At 49.4% G+C, this 21,147-nt stretch overlaps 1 long non-coding RNA gene across 6 annotated transcripts in view; it reads left to right on the top strand.

Annotated features, from left to right (window-relative positions):
- LOC116424993 (uncharacterized) overlaps positions 1-21,147 on the top strand; it is a 120,354-nt gene that overhangs the window by 75,428 nt on the left and 23,779 nt on the right. For 2 of the 6 annotated variants that reach the window (XR_004234612.2, XR_012998951.1), the window contains one exon: positions 18,454-18,634. The exons of 1 other annotated variant lie outside the window; for it this stretch is intronic. This is a non-coding gene — a long non-coding RNA (uncharacterized LOC116424993). Of the gene's footprint in view, positions 1-18,453; positions 20,278-21,147 lie in introns of all 6 variants that reach the window. 3 more of the 6 variants (XR_012998954.1, XR_004234611.2, XR_004234610.2) reach the window with 3 other exon arrangements.

Genomic DNA, 21,147 nt, shown 5'->3' with positions numbered 1-21,147 from the left:
AGGGCGTTTAGAGAAGATGAAGAAACGAGTGGATTCTGGAATAAGTAGGAAGAATATTATTTATTCCATTGAAGTTTACTAGGATCAGGGAATATCGAGAGATCGGCTTAACCGCGTTGGTTTCCGAGGAAGTCGGTTGGAAAGACGAATGATTCTCTGGGGAATTACTGAATATATTCTTTCAATAAGGAAATTATAATCGTTTTGTCTACTCGGTTCTACGATTGAACATCTCGACGAACACACCGGTCGCTTTGCATTTTCGTCTATTGGAAATTGCTTCGGGATCGTAGGAATTCGTTTGTTAATTAGTCAAACATAGTTCTAACGTCATGATTTGTTTGTGAACACTCCGCGAAGCTTCGCTTTCGCGACAGGTTGATAACTCGAAAGTCAAATGGCAGATCGGAGTTTATAATTGTTCCGCTTTCGTCGAACACGATACGGTATCGCGATGCAGGGGCCCGCTTCCTTCAATTTGTAACTCGATACGCGTCTCGTATTTCTTCTCAATTAAAGGTCGCGCAACAATTATCACCGGCGAGTCGAAATCGTCGATTCCAGAGGCGCCGGTCGTCTGTCGGATCGCGATAACCGTAATTCTGTTCTCGATCGATGCCCGCCGATTATTTCCATTAACGACACGGCAATTTGCCGGCGGAGACGTAACATTGAAAACCATGTCACTCCCTTTTTAACCGGGGACCAGTTGATACCCAGCCGTCACGGAATTCTCTCGCGTCCCGTGATCCTCGCGGAGCGTCCACGTCCGCGGCGGCGGCGTCGGCGGCAGGTGCGTCTCGTGATTGTGGCTGTTGCATATAATTGGTCGAGATATGCTTGCCGACATGGGTGCGATCGGATAATCGGTTGTACTCGTTTTCGCGTGTACCCGGAACGGGTAATTACGCGTTTGCTCTATATAATCAAGAGGATCGAAGCGTCGGACGCGGTTGCACGCGCAACGAAAGCTCACGATAACACGGAAGAATCGATGGGTCCGATCATTATCAGCTATTACCGGCGAAGGTTGCTCGCCCGAGAAATGGGCTTTGAACTCTCGAACGACGATGCACGACCCGCACGTCTCCTTTCCCTTTCGCGCGCCTCGCCAGGCCGACCCCTTTCGAAACCGAGACGTTTTACGACCCCGTTGTTCCATCGAGCACCTTACCCGATGAGTTCTTTTATTCATCGGTGTCGTAAAAAGTAATTATGTCTTCATACCGCGTGCGCGATCGTCGCAACGGTAAACCAGAAAACGGGGAACGGTATTGTCGAAGTGTTCATGAACTGTAGTGACGATGGCCGTAGACACTCGAGACGTTGCCACCCTTTACGATACTCGTCGCGAACATTTCAAATAGAATTCACCACTGAATTCTTTCAACTCCATATCAACTCTCAACTCTCACCGGAAGTATTTCAAATTTACCGCGAAAAAATACCGTACCATAGATACCGAGCAGAAGCAAATCCATGAGAATAACCTAGCACGACACTTAACCCAATTACAAATATTCCAACAACAGCGATAAGAAAACGACGTTCACATACAAGACATTGGAAATAAGTAAAACTGCCACTTACAAAGCAGCATCCATCGAGGATCAAATATCATTTACCTATCAATCGTGTTTCAGAGTGAACACTCCCGCAATCTCTAATCGACACCGAGAAAGAACACCTCGCGAAAAGAATCCTCCGGGAAGCGCGCCGTTTCGAGCGACGCTCGCCAGCAGCAGGCCATCCGGCGCATTATTTACAATAACTTTCATTGGCAACGCTAGCGATATTTCTCCCGAGGCAAAACACCGTGGCGTCGTTCCCCGGCGTCCCCTCCAGCCAGCCGGTTTTTTTCGAGGATCGGCAGATTTGTGGACAGCCGATCCTCCTCCCCGCGGCGTGTATTCGTGAAATAAGGACGCGCGACGCGAGCTCGACGCGCTAGCCGGCTGGCTCTCCTTCGAGGCGTATTCCTCGAGGAACCCACCCTCGCGCGCACCCTCCGGGAGCTTTCACAGCCAGACAAAGCCAGCCCTTTCCGCCGGTCTTCACACCCTCCGTATTCTCTGCGCCCCCGTCCCTCCCCCCGTTCCGTCGTCTTCGTCCCTCCTCGCCGCGAACGGCTCCGTTTCCTCGTTCTTCCTCTCTCCTCCGTTCGTCCGTCTCCCCCGCCGTCCCGCCGCCCCCCGCGGCTCTCTTTCCACGGCACGGCGACGAAGCATTGATTGCAGGTTCACAGTCTGGAACCTCAATTGTCGCATCTAAGGCGCGCTTCCACGCCTCGAACAATCGCCTCGCTGCCGCTTCCTCTTCTTTCTCGCCCTCCTCCTTCGCGCCCCGCCGCTCCGGGCCCAACCCCCGCCGTCGGTGGAACCAGAAACGCTGGGAACGAGGTACCCCCGTCGAACGACGACCGCGTCAGCCATCGGCGTAGACCGCGTTGCTCGCGATAAAGTATCCGGCGAAATTATGACTCTCGACTCGTGAGATCGCGCCTCGCTCCATTGCCTTTCGATGAAGCCTTCGGGGGAATCGATGCCGGCGATTCGGCTGGTTTGTGGGTTCAATGTGTGTTCGGCTCGCTGAGGGTTGTTTGGCAGATCTCTGGGAATGAATTTCTCGCGAGGATCGTTCTGAATTCGAAGCTTGACGCTGGAACTATCGAGCAGTCGGAGGTTTACATTTTTCTAGGGGGACTCTGAGAATAGCTGTTGAGGTTTCGATTGACTTTTGATTCAGTTTGTGTTACTAAATTTCTTGTCATTCCGCAGAGAAGCATCTATATTTTTGATAATTGGGAAAGAAGGTAGGAGGAATTTGGACTGTGCGTCGAGCAGTTGTTGCAGTTAATGCAGTTGCGAGTTGGTGGAACATGAATCTCTCGAAAAATTGTGAGGCCTGAATTCTTGTGCCAAAAGATATTCTAACAAAGTGAAAGCACCAGCAATCGATCTGAATATTTTCTTTTATATTTTATAAATTCGTAGGTATAGTAAATGAATAAAATTCACTGGAAAGTTTGGATAAAAGCGACGGTCGTCGCGCGGGAATCAACCTCCGATCGCAAGGACGTGACGAATCAATTTCCGTGAGGTGTACAAATTACGGTATAATAATCTCGTTATTATTACGAGCCCGAAGCCGTTGGATTGGGCATCGCGCGCGGCAGGGAAGAAGCCGAAAACGGGAATTATTCCCGCGGCCGAAATTTCGATGTTAAAAGGTGGCGGTGCACCTGGCCGCGTCACGGTCGTTCGATCCCGCCGGTGCCGGAGGGCGGCGAGGGGAGGTTACAGGGAACGGGATATATTTATTGCTTAATTCGCGCTTCTTTGTTTCATAAAAGTGAGAAACAGCTTTAATAACTGGCTGCGATGGGAATATAATGAGGGGTTGCTCGAACACCGGAGATGCCCGAACCGCGCGGAAGAGAGCGCCATCTTATAACCCGTTTCGATTTCACGAAATTGCCGGGCCAACGGATTTTTTATCGAGCACACTTTAAGCGGCCGATTATAATTCAATAGAGCCGCCTTTGTGGGCGGAATACTAATCTCCGGGCTACGGAAATCTGTTTCTACATTATACGCTCCGTTTTAATTAATTATTCGTTATTGATTCCCGGAGTAATTGAATGTCTTATGCCTCTTACTCCCTGTCGATATATTTCAGTTGATCCGGCGCCTGAAACCTTATACCGAATAATTACACTAAAAACACGTTCAACGTACCACCGCTAATAAGTGGATACATAACACTCGATTTCATAGAACAAAGTTACAAGGTTCGATATTCGTGTTTATCATTCTTCATTTTAACCCTTCGCACTCGAGAGATTCTCACCCGAAATACCCAGTACCTTCTAATTAGATGTAGACGAGATACTTTGAAATGAATTTATTAAGAAATCACGTATGAATTAGGGAACTGAAGCTATTTTCTTTCGATATTTCACTTATCGATGCAGCATACAGGGGGTAATGGTGAATACCAAAGTTTATAATGTTGCTCTATCAAATTATCCGGCGACTGGGAGTCGCCTTTCGAGTGCAAAGGGTTAACTTCATTCGTGAACCGCGAACAAATCGAAAAGACCACGATGCTGAACGCCGCGGAACCGTTAGCGATTCTAACACAGGAACATCAGACTTTCCGGCCAAGTCTGATGCATATCGCGCAAATAAGTTAACACGACGCGAGTACAATGGTCGCTCGCGGATCGTCCGGGGGTGCGAGCTCGCGGGGTGAACCCTGGGGGGTGCGGAGAACGGCTTGTTGCGACAATGGCGCGGTTACTTTGTCCAGGAAGTATAGCGCCGCCGCTTCCCAAGCCCCTCCGCCTGCTCCCGGCCACGAGACGCTAATGCAACTTCCGGCGAACCCCGAGGAAACGAGACGGGGATGTACAGCGTGTATTAGGAACAGTTTTACAGGCTGTTTTCTATAGAAACGCCGCGAGGACTCCGCGTATCAGACGATTCTCTTCTATTGTTGCGACAATACTTCCTAGATCTTGATCATGCACGAGTCTCTTTGAATTCTCCGAGTTGAACTGTTTTTATTTTTCACTGATGTCTCAACTTTAACCAGTTAACTGTGGAGTTTAGTTAAAAAAACCTCTTGCTCGCAATAAAGTCGAAAAATGGAGCGCGTGCTCGTCGAACGCAGGACGAATGCGCGTAGAGTATATTTTAATGAAAGATCAAAGCGAAAGAAAGAAGAATTACACGTTTATGCGAAGAAATAAAGAATTCATCGCTAAGAGAATTAGTATAAAGCTTTACGATGACGTGTATACTCGTCGAACACAGTTAACTGGTTAAATACAATTGTTCGACTATACGTTCGTACAAAGATACTCGAAACTTCTACACACTCGACGCCTTGCACGTTTCAAGGAACGAAAGGCAACGATTCAGCAAAGAAACCATCGAGACAATTAGAAGATTCGCTCTGCTTTCCACGCGGCGCGCCGTAACCGCCATTACAACGCGTTTACTCGTCCCATCAGCGCGATCTTAGTCGCGGGGGGAGCCAGGAGAGAGGAGTCTGAACCGCAATCGAGGAGGCTGGTAGTAATTGCGGAAACGGGCTTGTTCGAATATCGTTACCGCGATTTATATTAAGCCGCAGGAGTCCATTGTGTCGCCGCCGCCTCCTCGTCCTCGTCCCCGGCTTCCGTAATTTTTTCGCTCCTCTCGGCCCGCCGTGGGCTACGCGGAATTAGACGGAATACGCGTGTACGACACTCGTTACGGGGCGGAGCCGTAACGGAGCGTCGGAGCAGTCAACTTTTATCTTTACCGCGGAGTGGATTACCAACCTCTCTCTTTCCTCCCGACGTTCCCTTCCGACGTTTCCGGAACCGCGACGCGCGCAGGAATTTTCCGATGCGTCAGCCTCGGCATCCGCGGGAGCTACGTCGACGTTTCATCCCGATAAACTTGATCGCGCCGACAGTCGAGTTATACGTTCGCTCTTCTCCCGTAACGGAATGAAAATTTCTATCGACGATCCTCGGGGTTGACTGTCGTTATAAATATTTCATACGATCCTCGTCGTTGACGCTCGAACGGTATCGAATAACTCCCACGACCGACTCAATCATCATATAATCCGCGTACCTCGTTCCCGGAGAGCAACACGAAATAAGAGCGAAGCTCGTCTCGCACAAGTGTCGTTCGTAAAAAGGCGAAAAATTAACTGGATCGCTTTCACGGCGAGATCGTCTTATCCCAAACGGGGGACACTCCGAGCTAAGAGTTCCGGCCGACCAGAACCGGAGGATCGTTTGAAAAAGTCTCCTCCCATTCCGCGGTATGAACTCTCTCGCGGAAAGTTTCGTCGCAGGGAAGAAACGGGAAGCGGAGTTGAAGCGGGAGGAGATAAAGCGAGCTCTCACGGTGCCGATAGTTCGAGCGAGTATCGTTAATTATGCCAACAGTGGACCAATGAAGTGCCGATAAAAAGTTGGAACGAGCCGGCCTCCCGGGCTGTGGGTGTCCGCGGCCGTTGTCGACGTCGTAACCGGCCGAGACGGGGGCGCGAGGAGAACACGGCCGACGGAATAGGCCGTTTCGGGATCCTTTAATAAAGACACGATCCTCGAGAACGAGGATCCGGGGGAAGGGTATTCTTATTTCAAAGGAACCGGCCACTCGATGTTACGAGGCTGAAGGAGCACTCGTCGCCGGGAAGGTATGAATGTCCTTTTTGGATCGGTAAAGTACATCTAGGCCCGCCCCTCGCGGCGACGATCCGGCCGCGCTCCTGCCGCCGCTGCCGTTCGCTTCCTCGCAGGGAGCTCTCTTCGAGATGTTTACCGAATATGGAGGTCCCTTGGAGTGATTCGGACAACAGGACGGGCTGGAGAATATTCTGCGCTAATGGTTAAAGATTGCAGTAGTTTAAAGTACTAGGAATGCTGGACGGTCTGAGTCTCGGAAGCTAATGCTGGAAAGATTGAGAAAATTAATGTTTTGGTTTTTCAAATGATTATACGATATTTAGAAGATAAGAAAGGCTCTCTGATTTAGGAAAAAGGAAAGAACTAGAGAGTCCTTGAATCAGTAAAAAGAATCTTATTTATTTTATTAAGATTTACGAAATATAATATAATATAAAATAAAGGATATTCCTCGATCATAATATTCCGCCATCTGGAGGATCCATCTTAGCAGAACTCATCTAATACCCCATCTCTGATTATCTACTGATAAAAACTGAATCTTACTTCACTGGAAACCACAATAATTAACCCTTTGCACTCGAGGGGCGCCTTACAGTCGCCACCTGATTCTTGAAACTTTGAAATTTTCAACTCAATATTAAATATTGTGTAATGTAACAACACATGAAACGTCGAAGTAAAATAGTTCTGTCTCTTAATCTATATAAGATAATCAATTGTATAATATTTAGCCAGAAAGTAATGAATATTTTTCATGAAAAATATTGTCGAGTGCAAAGGGTTAATAATCAAGTACAGCGATGCAGTTTGATTCTACTTTATCCGCACTCGAAACGAGCGAAAGACAAATGTCTGAAATCGTTCTCGCGTCTACACATCATAACGCGTATTTCGTCTGTAGAGAGTATCGTCAGCCGTATCCCGTGGGGTGACGACACGGTAGGGGTAGCTCGAGGGCGCGAGGATGCAGTCGCGTCTAATGCGCGTTCCGTGTCGACGGGGCGGCTCGCATAGCGACCGAAAAGGAACCGTTCATCGCCGCGGAGACCTTCTCCTTGAACGGGCTGCGCTCCTGGGGGGTTGGGGGATGTGAGACACGTGTTTCTAGGGTGACGATTACCCGGCGTCGCCTTCTTACACGCGTACGTTGCCCCGCTCGCGTTACGTCCCCGCCGATAAAAGCCTCCGAGCGGCCGTGTTCTGATTTATGCAAGGTATGAATATAATATAGGCCGGGCTCGCGTCACCGTGACTCTCTCTTCACGCTCGCGCGAGCTTTACGACGGAGAAGCCATTCATTATTGATCAGATTACTCTGCTAGCGTAAACATCCGTTGTTGTACCGAAGAATAATTAATCTTCTGTTACACACGGTACGTCGTTGAGCAGATTACGTAGTTTATATAGTTTACCGAATTCGTAAGAGTATATGTTAACCCTTTGCACTCGAGAATATTTCTCGCAACAAATATTCGTTACTTTCTGATATGTTTTACGACTAATATAACGAAATACCTTGCATAAATTAACAGAACTATTTTATTACGATGTTCCATGTGTTGATGCATTATACAAAAGATTAATATAGAATTCTAAATTTTACCATTTTCATGGGTGGAATCAAATGGCGACTGAAAGGCGCCTCTCGAGTAAAGGGTTAATTCGTTCTCGCAGTTATTTTTATCAGACGGTAGCATCAACGTTCATCGGAATGCTTCGAATCCGTTCATAGAATAAACGAATCAGAGTCCACGGATACATCCTCCGATTTTCTATACTCCAATCGTACTTCAATTCGCGCCCTGCCTCGCAGTAGCGTATCCGCCGACGCAGCAACCGCGCGAACCGACGAAGGGTTAACAGCGATGTGATCGAAACTTTCGAGCGAATCCGATCGAAACATCGTGAAACCGTTCTCGGTGATTCCAATGTAACCCGGTGTGACCGTGGGGTGGCCCGGGCAGCGGTCCGCCCGGCCACAGAGACAATGAGCGTGTGACAACGGGCGAGCGTGGCCGCGGGCCATCGAGAATTTGAATGGAAAAACCCCGGAAACGCGGAAGTTCGATCGTTCCCGTGGGTCGCATTATGCAGCCGTCGGCGGGGGAGCCCGCGGAGCCATGAATTCAAATTTAGTTTCGAGCCACTCCTCTAAAAGGAGCCCAGAAGGATCAGGCTTAAAGCGGTATCCTCTAAACTCCGAGTAGATGTAGGACGTAGGTGACCCGACTTCGGACACCCTCGCTTAAGAGCGTATCCACGATCTTCGTCGAAACAGAGACAGGGACACACAGAGAGAAAGAGAGAGACAATGAGAGAAAGAGACAGAAGGGAGAGGAACAGCGGCGAAGAGAGTGAAACGGGAAAAGACCAAAGGAAAGATGGAGACAGAGGAATGGCGAAAGGGGGGAAGAGGGTGAGCGGTGAAAGAGGACGAGGGTGCCGCCGTGGAAGAGCAGGGAACGTGAGCTGTATCGCCAACCGCGGCTTTAATAAACCCCTTGGATTCCCGACGACGCACCATTGTGGCGGAGTCAGCCCCGATCCTAAGGTGGCTGCCGGCTCGTCTTCCCGCAACCCCCTCGGCCGGCGCTCCCCGCCCACGCCTTATCCTCTCCCCGTAGCCCTATCTCTCTCGGGAGACTCTCAATATCCCTTTGTTTAGGGTGCTTACGAGCAGTCGGAGCAAAGATGTCGTGTGCCAACGAGAGAAGGCGCGCACTAAACCCCTCGACCCGAGACTTCGTCCCGGATTCCCCGGCTCCGGCGAGCAGCTCGCTCGAATAGCGTGAAACGGACGATTGTCCTGACCCCTTCGACCCCGGCCGCCCGGCGTGGCCGCTGCGATTCCCGGCTGCTCGCCGATTTCAGATCACGGATTCGCTGTAGCGGCCTAACCACTTTTTGTCGGAACTGTGTTCGTCTTTTCAGACGGAGAGATGATGCGTGCCGGGTGATTAGGTTTTTCTAGTTGCAGGTCGCTGAGGGACGCGATCGCGTTGTTTTTCTGGTTTTGTGGAAGGAGAACGAAGGTAGATGAATGCGATCGATTTGATTCTGGTGGAAGATCGACCGGTGGTTTTGAATAGTAAACAGCTGGAGCGTGATGTCTGATGTTCGAACGGTTAAATTGTGTCGTTAGGTTTTATTTGATTATTTGAGTATCGATTATAGATGCCCTTGTTGAGTGTAGCTTTATTAAATGTAACCTACTTTACGTAAGAAAATTTTAAATAGCACGGTCGTTCTGTTTTTCCATTTCTAAGCAGGTAACAAGAAAAAGAAGTAATTAGAAGAACGAATAAACGAATTTGTGTAATATTGCGAACCGATATGTTGGCGCGTTCGGACGGCGTAACAGAGAATCGCGGTCGCGCCGCTTGCCACTGAAACGGCTAAGAAAAAAGGATACCTTAAGCGAACGGAAGGTCAGGCACGCAAGTACCTCATTTTCCGATAGAAGTCGTCTAATTTCCTGCGGCGTTATTATATCAATCAGAATGTAGCCGGCGTTTTTCTGATCCGTGATTTGTCCAATTAAAGTAAGTTATATGCTTCTCGGAAGATTAAGTATACACTTTCTACCGCGGTGAAAACACGTGTACGCGGCACGTAATTAGGGTCCTGGACCTGAAGTGTCTGCGGCGATTTCACTGGGCATTAAAGCCGCGGAAGGAGAAAAACTTGTTGAGTGAATGTTTCTCGTCGGAATTCTTAATAGATCCGCGGCGCATTCGAGATCTGTGCAATTATTCAATCTCACCGGCGTGTTTACCTTTTCCCTTTTTCAACGCATCCGCCCGGTTTCTTTCCGAACCTTGCACACTGTAAATCAATGTTTCCAAAACCTTCCTCGATAATCTCGAAAAGAAATCTTCATCTGAATCTAAACTAAATCAGAACTACACGAATTGCTTCTATAAACATACATCTGTCTGCGTGGATTTCTACAATCGTCTTATCTGCTTCCTTAAAGACTCTTAAAACCTAACGCACGAGGACCGGCGATCTAACGACGCTAATTAAAGACTCGCACGCGCGCCGTTGCCTAAACAGTTCTATAAAACAGCTCTTTAGTTCCACGAGCGCGCGAGTAACACTCGAAGTGAGAGAGAGGGAAACAGAAGTCCCCATTACCGGGACAATAAAAAGCTTCGATAACACGAGCGGAGCACGTAACACTTTCCTCCCGGCGATGAAATCGCGATCTCGAGGCCCCGATATCAATCATGTCGTCGCATAAAAAAAAAAAAGAAAGGAAGGAAAAAAAGAATGGGAAAGAAATGTCCGGCCACGTGGGTCGACGACTCGTTGAACTCGGCGCAGGGTTTCCTTTCGGCACGTGGCCCCGTCCGCCCATCCAGTTTAAGAGCCATTGGGATCCCGCGTGTACACGCGTGGCCCCATTGCTCGTTTCGTTCGTCGTTCCGTTCATTAGAACAGCCCGCGGGCAAAATACGGCCGCGTTTCCGGATCGGCGAAGCCGCGTACACATGTCGCGAAATAATCAATCTTGCTCCCCTCCGCCTCGTGCTTTTCATTCGCGATGGAAGCCGGAGGAATCGAGAAGCTCGCTGGCATTGATAGAAACTCGCGTTTCGCGAAATACAACGGCCACGAGGCTTTCATAGAAATCTGACGGAACGACGGCAGTTTCTAGAACTAGCAATCGAATCGACTTTGCTCTGTCTTGTCGTGGAAATTACAAGACTACGTTCCTCGAGATTTCAATTTATTTAAGTTCCAACGAAAGCTCCGTATCCTCTGAATAATCAGAAGGGAATAACAGGTGAGTCGAATTCAGCAGTTCCACGATGAATATATTACAATCGAGAAATGAAATCGAACAAGTCGAAAGAGCCGGAGCCGTCCTCCTTCGCCAATGATCCTCCGCCTATTTCTGGTAAGAGTCGAACAGTCCTGAAAAATAAAATCACTTAACTCCCGCTCCGGCCGGGAGAAAAAAAGGAACCTGGCCGGCCACTAAAAGCTGTCCAACAAAACGAGCAACCCGTTACTGCCACCGGTTGCCAAAGCCTAGCATTAGCCGCCATTCCGCGACGGCTAGCACCCAATAAACCTAAGTCACTAAATCTTATCATCGTGCCGTGAAATCGTCTCATGACCGTCGACCGATCCGTTCGTTCAATTACTCGTCGACGGTCCCGCGGAATGCGAGCCGCGCGGCGGTGCACCGGCGGCCGGGCGGTACTTAAGGTAAGCGGGCAGAGATGAAGAAGAAGCCCTAACAGCGTCAATAAAGCCTACCTAACCCGACGGGACGCGAATAAATAAAATCCGGCGTCGTTCCCAGCGGCGAAAGATGTCCGCTCGCGCGACAGGATATCGCGTTTAACGCGGCGATTGCAGGTGAAAACGACTCGCGCCGGATTTATTCATAAAGGGACTCTGACGAGAAAGCCCCCGGCCGGGATGAGCGCCGCGGAACAGGGACGGACGCGCCGGACGGGAGAGAGAGAGAAAGAGGCCGGCCGTGAGCGACGGCCGACAACACTCGGATTCGACGGTATACGCGTCGCGTTTATATTAAAAGCTTGCAAATTCGTCGCGAGCGCGAGCTGTCCCGAATGCAAAAGAGGAGAATGACGAGGAGAGGCGGCGTTCGCCGGAAGCGGGGGCGGCGGGCGGCAGCGGGGCGGCGCGGCCGGCTGGGCCTGGTTAAGGGATGGAAAAGCGATGAAAACGCGGATATCCGAGCGACCAACCCTCCCCCGTCCCGCTCTGTCCCACTCGCTTTTCTTTCGCCGAGTCGACTAATATTAGCGAGCCCCGGCCGGGAAACCGTGGACGAGTATTTTTAATTATTATTTACGAACAAATGGGAGGAGCGAAGGGAGACGGAACGGAGCAGAGATGAATATGAAAAAGCACTTCATTTTTTTAATTGGATACGCCCGGCCGCAGAGCGGTCGCTCGAGCCACCACCGCCACCGCCGCCGCCGCGGCTCCGACTGAATTTTAATTTTGATTAACCGGCGAAAAGCTCGACGCGAACCGCCCGTCCGTGTTTGCCGAATTCGCCGCGACAACGATGATGGAATCGTATTTGCGCGCCGGTTCCTCGTGCCCGGAACGCCGCGCTTAACGTGACTCCCGCGCACTGGGAAATTTGATCCGACCGTTTGTTTACAACGCTGCTTTTCGGGAACGGTATTTTCGGTAAATTGAATACGCTTCTGGCAGAAGAAATCTTGAATTTAATGGTAGGTTAATTAATCCTGGAGGCATTGGTACAGAGTTAGTCATAGCTAGCGCGTTACCGAGCGTTGTAGATTTTCTTTTTACGTTGCGCTCGAGCTTTGTGAGTGTATATCGAATATTTATCACGTTGAAATAGTTTTAGCCGCGTGTCGGACACCTTTGCGGGGAATAATTAGCATATCGCTCGTAAATTTCGAGCCGCGGAGGAGAGAATTTATTTATAGGGAATTCTTCGCATTCCCCGGCAGCCGGGTGCAGAATTCTAATGGTTGTAGGGAATTATTCAAATACGCGTATCGGTGAACAAGAGATTAGCACGGACAGCATGACACGTTCGGAGATACTATTAAAGTAACCAGCGTACGGAGGAATAAGATCTCGCCGCGGTCGTCTGACATGCTTCACCTGTTATGAACTAATGGACCCGGTGCGCGCGCGACCGGTTACGAAATTCGTAAAAGTTTATTGTATCGTTCGAACGGCGTGGAAGGTAAAAGGAGAAACGTCGGCGGCGGCGGCGGCGGCGGCGGCGGTGGCCGAGGTAGCCGAGCATTCGCTGAATTTGCCGGGCTAATTTTTGACGCATTTATGGTCGGCGCGCCGCCTTTGGCGAGGATTTATTTTCTTCTCTTTGGCAAGACCGTGGCACCGAGTACCCTACAGAGCAAAAGTGTGCTCATGGTAAACGTCCAAGTGGTTTCTTGGAAGGAAGAACACGGCTACCAGCTTGCAAAATAGGCATTCGTCGACACTAGCCACCGTTTACCTTTAGTCTCTATTTGTACTTATTTTCTCGTGGCGAAAGTTCCGCCGGCGGACGTGTCGCCGCGTTCGAATCGAGTTTCAGACCGCTCCTGAATATTTATTTTCACGCTTTCCAGCTCAAATCGAATCTCAGCGGAATAATGCGCGCCTCATCCCGGTCCTCGCTTAATTCGACGCGGCTCTTTAATATCCCCGTGATTAATATTCGTCCGATTTCCGCGGTGTTTCCGATTGAGAAACGAAATTGGGGAACTTCCTCCGAAAATAATATCATTCTTTTGACACTATACACTCCTTCCATCGTAACATGAAACTCATAAGAACCAATTCCTCAAACTTACCAGCGAAAAAAAACAAAGTCTCACTTAACACTAAAACTACCAAGTAATCGAACTTTCGAAATTCCCCTATAAAAACTCCAAGAGTGCATCCACTGAAGCTTCGATCAATTTAAAATTCACTTATCGCTAAATCAATCTCTTCGACAATTTCCCAAATATCCATTATCTCTAATAATTCCACACAGAACTCAGGAATAGGTCATTTTGATCTACTACTCTCCTCGAAGACGTCGAACGATTCCGCGGAAGAACGTCGCGTCCGGTGAACTTCGAAGAAAGTAATTTCAAAGAAATCGCCGAGTGCACGAAACGGTGCCAAAAAAGGGTGCACTCGTATCGGAGCGCGGACAGGAATGAGCGACGAATACCTGAGTCGACCTTCCGGGGTCCGTCGGCCGGCAGAAGCCGGTCGGCGTGGTCGTGCGTGCGCGAATGTACCAGAAAGTGCGACAGAAGTGCAAGGGAACATGGCCGCCGGCCGATAGGGTTTACCTGGAACACTTGTGCATGCAGGTAGGCCACGCACGTGCACACACACGGTGGATCGGCCTGGCGGGCAGCCTCTGCTAGGTACCGCCCTCCGGAAGTACGGCCCTGTCGCAACCCTCTCTCCCCCTTTGCTGCACCCCGGCCACCATTCCTTCTATCTTTCCTCGTCCCGGTCGGTTGTGCACACATCTATCAATGACAAATGTCCTCGCGTGACCGCTACCGCCGCCGCCACCGCCGCCGCCGCCGTCGACGTAATGAATATCAGCCACGGTTCCCAAGGTGCCAACCGCGTTTCACCGTCGTAATTACGCGCCGTGGCGGGGCTACCGGTTAAAAGATCAACATTTAGCGGCTAATGGCCGGAGAATGATCGTGCTCACGGCCAGATAATGATCTTCTTTTCGGGGAACGTGTAGATGTTGCGCGATCCCGCCGACTACACCTGATCTCGCGGACTGATTTTTACGCGGAGCTACGGCTCTTCTCCTTGATGTCGTCTGACACGATCGGTGCTATACGTATCGCGTATGGTACATAAGAATTTCTGTAAGAAATTATTTTTAAGAGCATGTGAATGGTACGCGTTGAACAGCAGCGAGAATAAAAGAACAATATCAAAATCTAATGGCTAAATTCTTGAATATAACTGAATATTTGATTTAAGAAATCAATAAGCGAAATACCGAAATTTCCGTGACACATAAAGGAGGATTGAATATTTTCGAGTAATTTATAAGATGGCGAAGTTTCGTCGATCGGTGGCTTATTAACTATACTTAACTATATACATAACAATCCGATTTTCTACCAAGATATTCCCTGTCACTCGCGTTTTGTTTCTAAAGATATATACGGTTGAATGAAAGGAACGAAACGACGCTGAGTTACTTCTGAAAATGATGAATGAAAAGGTGAAAGTTCGAAGGCGTTCAGGGCGAAGCAGATGGAGGAAGAGGCCGGTCGAATTTTTGCAAGAGTATTAGGCGGGCCGAGGAGCAGCGGATCATGGCCTAACGAGGCAGCCGGTGCTTATTTAAAATAGGCTTATGACTGTTACACCGGTGGGTGCAGGATGCCGAGTAATTTGCCGGTAAACCGAGGCCTCGGGCAGCTCTTAAGTCGGCGGAGCCGAGGGTCTGATCATTATTATCTCCGCAATAAAGAAATCTCTCGATCGCTGCTGTGTTGCCCTAGGCGAGCTCCTCATTTCCGACGTACACACGTGTAAACCGGCGAACAGTTCTCTTCTGCCATTACCCACGCTCTCGTCCCTTTGTCTAGGAGAACGGAACGGTCGAACTGGCGGACTCGAACGATCTCTCTCCCCGTGCGCTGGAGCTCCGATCGTTACGATGCTATTTAAATAAAGCCAATTACCGGGCCGGGCTGTAAATTCATTATCGTAACGTTACGCGGATTCGCCTCGACGTCAATCACAGGCTCGATTCGCAGAAACTGTTGGAATCGATTCCGACGAAAGGCAGACGCTCGGTTTAAATAAGCGGGTAGATTAATTACCTTGGGAAAGTACCCGGCGAGAACACAAAGTTACACTATGTAGATAATAACTATGGTAATTGCCTATACGCCGCCGGAGTAATAACACACATTTTAGTAATTAATTAATTGAGCGGTACAGAAGGAAACTCCGCGAGGCATCTGGAAATAACTGTGAACTACATAACCGATAATTGTTAGTGAAAGTACCTGCTTTAAATCGATGGCACGCGGATAAGCGTCGGAGTTCTCACGAGAAACTAATAAAAACCGAATAGACGAAGACCGGCTACTAGTCTCTTTCCCATAGATGCTACAAAGTACCGTCCGTTGCTCGAAACTTGATTGCCGGTAGGAATACGGGTCTGAGCGATTAGAATCTACCGTGTTTCCGACTCTAACGGTTGGTCCAAACGGTAATTAATTCCGTCGTGTCACGATCCCATCATGCCCTCCTCCGTCCCAATATCTTTCAAACAATATCAATATCCTACATTAAAATCCTTAACACGAAATTTGAACTTCCATTTACTCCCAACTCGACGCAAAGCTCCATCTACCCGTGTCAAACATCATTCGAAACTGCAGCCCGGCCCTCCGTCTAACGCCGCGTTCACGCGGAAAGGAAATTATTCCCGAAATCCCGGACGAAGATTAACGGTACCGGTCTCGAGATTCCCGACCCGAGCGTGAAAAAACGAAGAAGCTGGAACGACGGAGGGAAAAAGCGAAGAAACCGAGAACTCGAGCTTTATTCCCGAGCTATCGGGGCTGTATATCATCGATTATACCGCTTAATATTCGGAGAGTTCGAGGAAGCAGCTTACCTCCGGCGCACTCTTGATTCTTTTGTTCTTCGGAGCGTATTTCTGGCCTTGGCTTGGTCGCGCCTCCCCCTGCGGAATCAAAAGAGAGGACACCGGGAAAGGGGAGAGCTTAGCAATGGCCCGGCTCCGGATGGCAGGTCTCCGGGGACACGCGACACTTTGGGTGGCCGTCCCGCTCATCCGCCGGATAATGGATTCCAGGGCTACACCTTGGCATCAGTTATTTTAATCCGACGATTAAAAATGTCAGACACATGTTCGTGAACGGCGCGATCCAGCCTGCGCGACTTTCGGGGATTATGTCCCCTGTGGCCCCAACAGGGAGGCGACACCTCGGCCCTCCGGGTCCTCCTCTCGCGGCCACGGAGATTGCGGGCTGTTCCACGGCGCTGGAAATTTGCCTGCTCTCTCTCGGCGCGAGAGGGCTGCGCCTGTCTGTCAGACGGCTCTGGTATCGGGCGAGACGATCCCCGTGTAACTGGACCGGCCGAGGGAGATCGGAACTAGGACTCGCTTGTTTTTCGGTTTTTCGGCTGTTTGCAGACGAGAGTTCGGGAACGATGTAGTTTGAAATCTTCGCTTTGGGAAATCTAGTTCTCTTAGGGAGTGGAATAATGTAACTACGACTTTGGAAATTCGAATCACTTTGGAGATTAGGATTCTGACTGATTCTGAGAGGATCCTCTGAGTCACCAAATGATTTGACACAGCGAAATTGGATACTTTGGTATTTAATATTAAACTTTGTATAATGCATCAATGCACGAAAATAGTTCTCCTCGATGCATGTGAGATTTATTAATTCAATCTGAGGAAATGTCGTCTGTGTCTTGTTAGAAAATATTGAATATTTCCGGTGAAAAACTTCTGGAGTGCAAAGGGGTTATCTTATCAGACGAAACGTTCTCCTGGTTTCTTCGCAGTTATTAAAAAGATAGATGTTTAGAAGTTATTCAAGAAATATATAGTTAAATTTACTATTCAACTGCTCGGTAGTTTTAGTGTTAATCTTATAGGAGACCATGTTTAAACGCGTTCTGAAGGTTTGTTTCACGTGCGACGCTTATCGCGAAGGTAGAAGTAGGCGAGCTTACAATATTGCAAATTATCGAGCAAAGTTTTCGCCTACACCGTTAACATTTGCATAGCAAGACGTAAATACTTTTACGATTCATCAAGGTAGTCGTGTTCCTGTCACCGGTTGTAACACAATCCCTACGAGGGCCTTAATAACAACGAGCTATTGCCCCCGCGAAGCACAGACGTTGATAAAAAAGAGCTTTAACGCTAGGAATTTCGCGCAACACCTGGCATATCGTCGTGTCAACGATAAAGTGCCGCGCCATCGATCAACGTCAACATCGACTATCAAAGTTGCATGTAAAGACAAGAGTACAGGCAATTGGTAGCCTGTATTCCAGGGGAAAAGGACGCATCGATGTTCCCAGTAGAAGAGAGATAGTCGTTAGAAGAGCATTTCCGAAAATATCCATAAACCGACTAGCTTTTCTCGCTTTATCAAACATTTACCACCGACATTGCCAAAGGTTCTCGAACAAAATCCCCATTTGAAATCTGTTAATCGGACTTCGAGCGATCACCGGAAGCTTCCGCTGTCAAATTAAACCTTTTAACCTTTCGCGCTCGACCTGTGACTCTCAGTCACCGCCTGATTTGATATAGCAAATTTATAATCTTACATACATACGAGATGCGAATGTCGTTTATATCACTGAAGAATGTCGAATATTTCTAATGCAAAACTTTTCAGTGTAAAGGATTAATCAAGTTAGAAACCACAAAACTCAATATTAGAAACTCCTAAAAAAACCTTACTAAACTTACTGAAACTTTCGACTGCAAAGGATTAGTCAAACTAGAAACCACAAGGCTCTGTATTAGAGATTTCCAAAAAAACCTTACTAAACTTATTAAAACTGTCGACCACAAAGGATTAGTCAAGCTAGAAACCACAAAACTCAATATTAGAAACTTCTAAAAAAACCTTACTAAACTCACCAAAACTTTCGACCGCAAAGGGTGAATCAATCTAGAAACGACAAAAGTCTAAGAAGCTTGCAGCGTCTAATAAACGATCGTTTTCCAATTGCAGATCGGCTGGTTTCACCGGGAATCGAATCCAAAGCAACACGGCATGGCCGAGAGGGTTCAAGGTGCTCGGTGCACAGGTGTCCCGGCACGCGGGCCGCATAATTCGTGAAGGGGGCGTTCGCGGGGGCGGAGACGGAGGAAAGGAAGAGCTGGCACGCACACACGCGCCCCACGGAACAAGGGTGAGATACGGAGCCGCCATCGAGGCCGCGATATTTCGAGCAGACCGCGCCGTTTCGCTCGGTGCTCCTCCACGGCAGGAAGTCTGGCTGATACCTACCCGTCGAACGATACCATCGACAGCTCGGTACGTGCGTCGAGCTGTCCGACATGTCGGTCACGCTGTCGACCGATAACGAATGCCTGTTGGTCGCATAAACAAAGCTGCCCGTAGAAATTTCTAATAAGCGAGGAGGGTGAAGGAACACGGGGAGGGGAACGCGTAGCTCAACGTATTTTCTGCATTAATGCCAGCTAGTTCCCGAAGCGAGTGAATCCTAATTTTTCGTTGTAGCTTGCAACTGTAGTTTCCACGGTGATACCGTAGTTGCCGAAGCAATACCGTAGTTCTCGAGGCGATAGTTATCACAGCAATGCTCTAGTTTCTGTAGCAAGAAAATTCATCGGAACTACAGTGTCTAGGATGGAGCTCGATGAAGGTTGAGCGTGCTGGTAGAAGTTACTAAAACGTTATCTATTCAATTTATTGAGACTCGCAGCGCTGTTTGAACGTTTCACAGCAATTCGGCGTATCCCCCAGAGGGAAACCGTCCTGCACTAAAACAGCAGACTTGCTCTACATTTCGAATGTCCGCGACACTGTAGTTTCTAACAATCTCCTCTATTTTTCCCGATATGCCTATCAATCCCTAACCAGTCTCAACATTCAAACTATTTTTGCCCAAACGAACCGAACGTCGCAATCTCTTCTCGACGCGTTATTCCGTTTTTCGCTGGTCAACTAACTGACTCTCCTCCTCTCCTCGTATTTAGCAACACACATTCTTTCATTCTCCATACACCAATCCTTCGCATCGCCTGTCGCTCTATCCCATTCGTTCTCACTCATTCGGCGCGCGTCTCGTACTCATTCAAACATTCGCTCGCTACACGAGGAATTCCAGGGAGGCCAGACGCCAAGAAAATCGCAAGACAAGGGACGAGCGGTTCCAGGGGACTGGGAAAGCAAGGAAAGAAGGAGAGAGAGAGAGCTCGCCGTAAGAAGCGATTTCAGGAATTGGAACCGCGCCCCGGCAATTTCTCGTCGACTATTAAGTCAGCCCCGTGGCCCGGGCCCGAAACACGAGCAACAAGATGTAGCAAGTTCGGGAACGACGCGGTTCCATTATAAACTCCGGGGAGGAGGTTGGAACCGCTCCGGAGAGGTGATTCCGCGCCCCGCTGTGCCCGCCGGATTCGCGCGCGTGTTAACACGGCCGTTTCACGCGTGCGTGTACCGCGGCGGGTTCGCACACGCTTCACACCTGTCCACCGAATAGGCGCGCCGTATAGGAAACTGTCGCTAACTAACTCGGAATTCCTTCCATCCGTATCCGCGGCTCTCTCGGCGTGGCCTCTCTTCTCCTCTTTCTCCTGGGGAATAACGGTTCGCCGAACACGTACCGACCGGCCCTTCGTCTTATTTCACAGACCTTAGTTTCGTTTATGGTTTTATGGGACTCGCAGCGATGCTCCGACCGAGACGTGTTTTCTCAACTTTTCGAGCGAGTCGGTCGAACCACGGAGAGCCTGGACCGGCTGGATGTAGAGCGTGTAGACCGCGGACCGTAGACGCTAGGAACGCCGGAGCCGGGAGATAAACGATGTAAGTGGTTCTACTTTCTTGGGACTCCGCGGTTTCCGTGACTGCTGAGCTGTGCGTTCGTAGACTACCGCGGTTCTACTTTCAACTGAATTTATGTGGCTCCGTTGTGAACGTAGGATGGGCGGGGTGCGCCGATTCGATCGCCGGCGATCGTTTCCGAGAACGAACGGAAAGAAACTTCAATTTCTGTAATGAAAAGAACCTTCGAACGTGTCTCGCTCATTTAGCTACCGATCTCCCCGAGCGATCTCGACTCTCCTCCGGATGAATAAAAATCCCATTCGGCCCGGGCAAATAAACTATTCCCCAAAAAGGCAGCGGGCACGGGGAGAAGGTTCTTCTCGCGAGGTACACGAAGAAGCGGCCGCAGCGATAAACAAGCCACGCGGGAGAGATTGTTTCTCGTGTTTCTTTGTGCGCGGGGCCCCCCGGAGCAGCAAGTCACTTTATTAAATTGAAATCATACGTCGCTAGACGCACCCTGATTTATCGATATCATTTTCTGCCGCGTCATCCGCGATGTATTCGACGGATCGGCCCGGGGAGCCGGGAGGGCCGCGAAACTCCGGCGATCCTCGTTTTTGCCCGCGGCCCGGGGTACTTTCGGGTCCCTTAAGGATTCACCGGGGACACAGCCGCCGGAAGAGATGTCTCGCGTGTCCGTGGATCACGTGCGCCCGCCGCGAATCACTTTCCGGTAAAAAAGGCTCGATCAATTTCAAATTGATGGCCCGGGGCCACGTTAATTAGCGAGCCGAGTCACGGCCGCGGCGAGGAAAAAAGCGCCGTGCCACGGGGCCGCTTGCGTTTTCGCCGGGTCCAGGAGGCGGCAAGTCGCCGGTTTTATGCCGGGCCCTTCTTGATACGTTT

The sequence above is a fragment of the Nomia melanderi genome, chromosome 7, assembly GCF_051020985.1.
Source record: "Nomia melanderi isolate GNS246 chromosome 7, iyNomMela1, whole genome shotgun sequence".
NCBI classification, from domain to species: domain Eukaryota; kingdom Metazoa; phylum Arthropoda; class Insecta; order Hymenoptera; family Halictidae; genus Nomia; species Nomia melanderi.
Note: the sequence above shows the minus strand (reverse complement) of the source record. Positions and strands in the feature narration are given on the sequence as shown.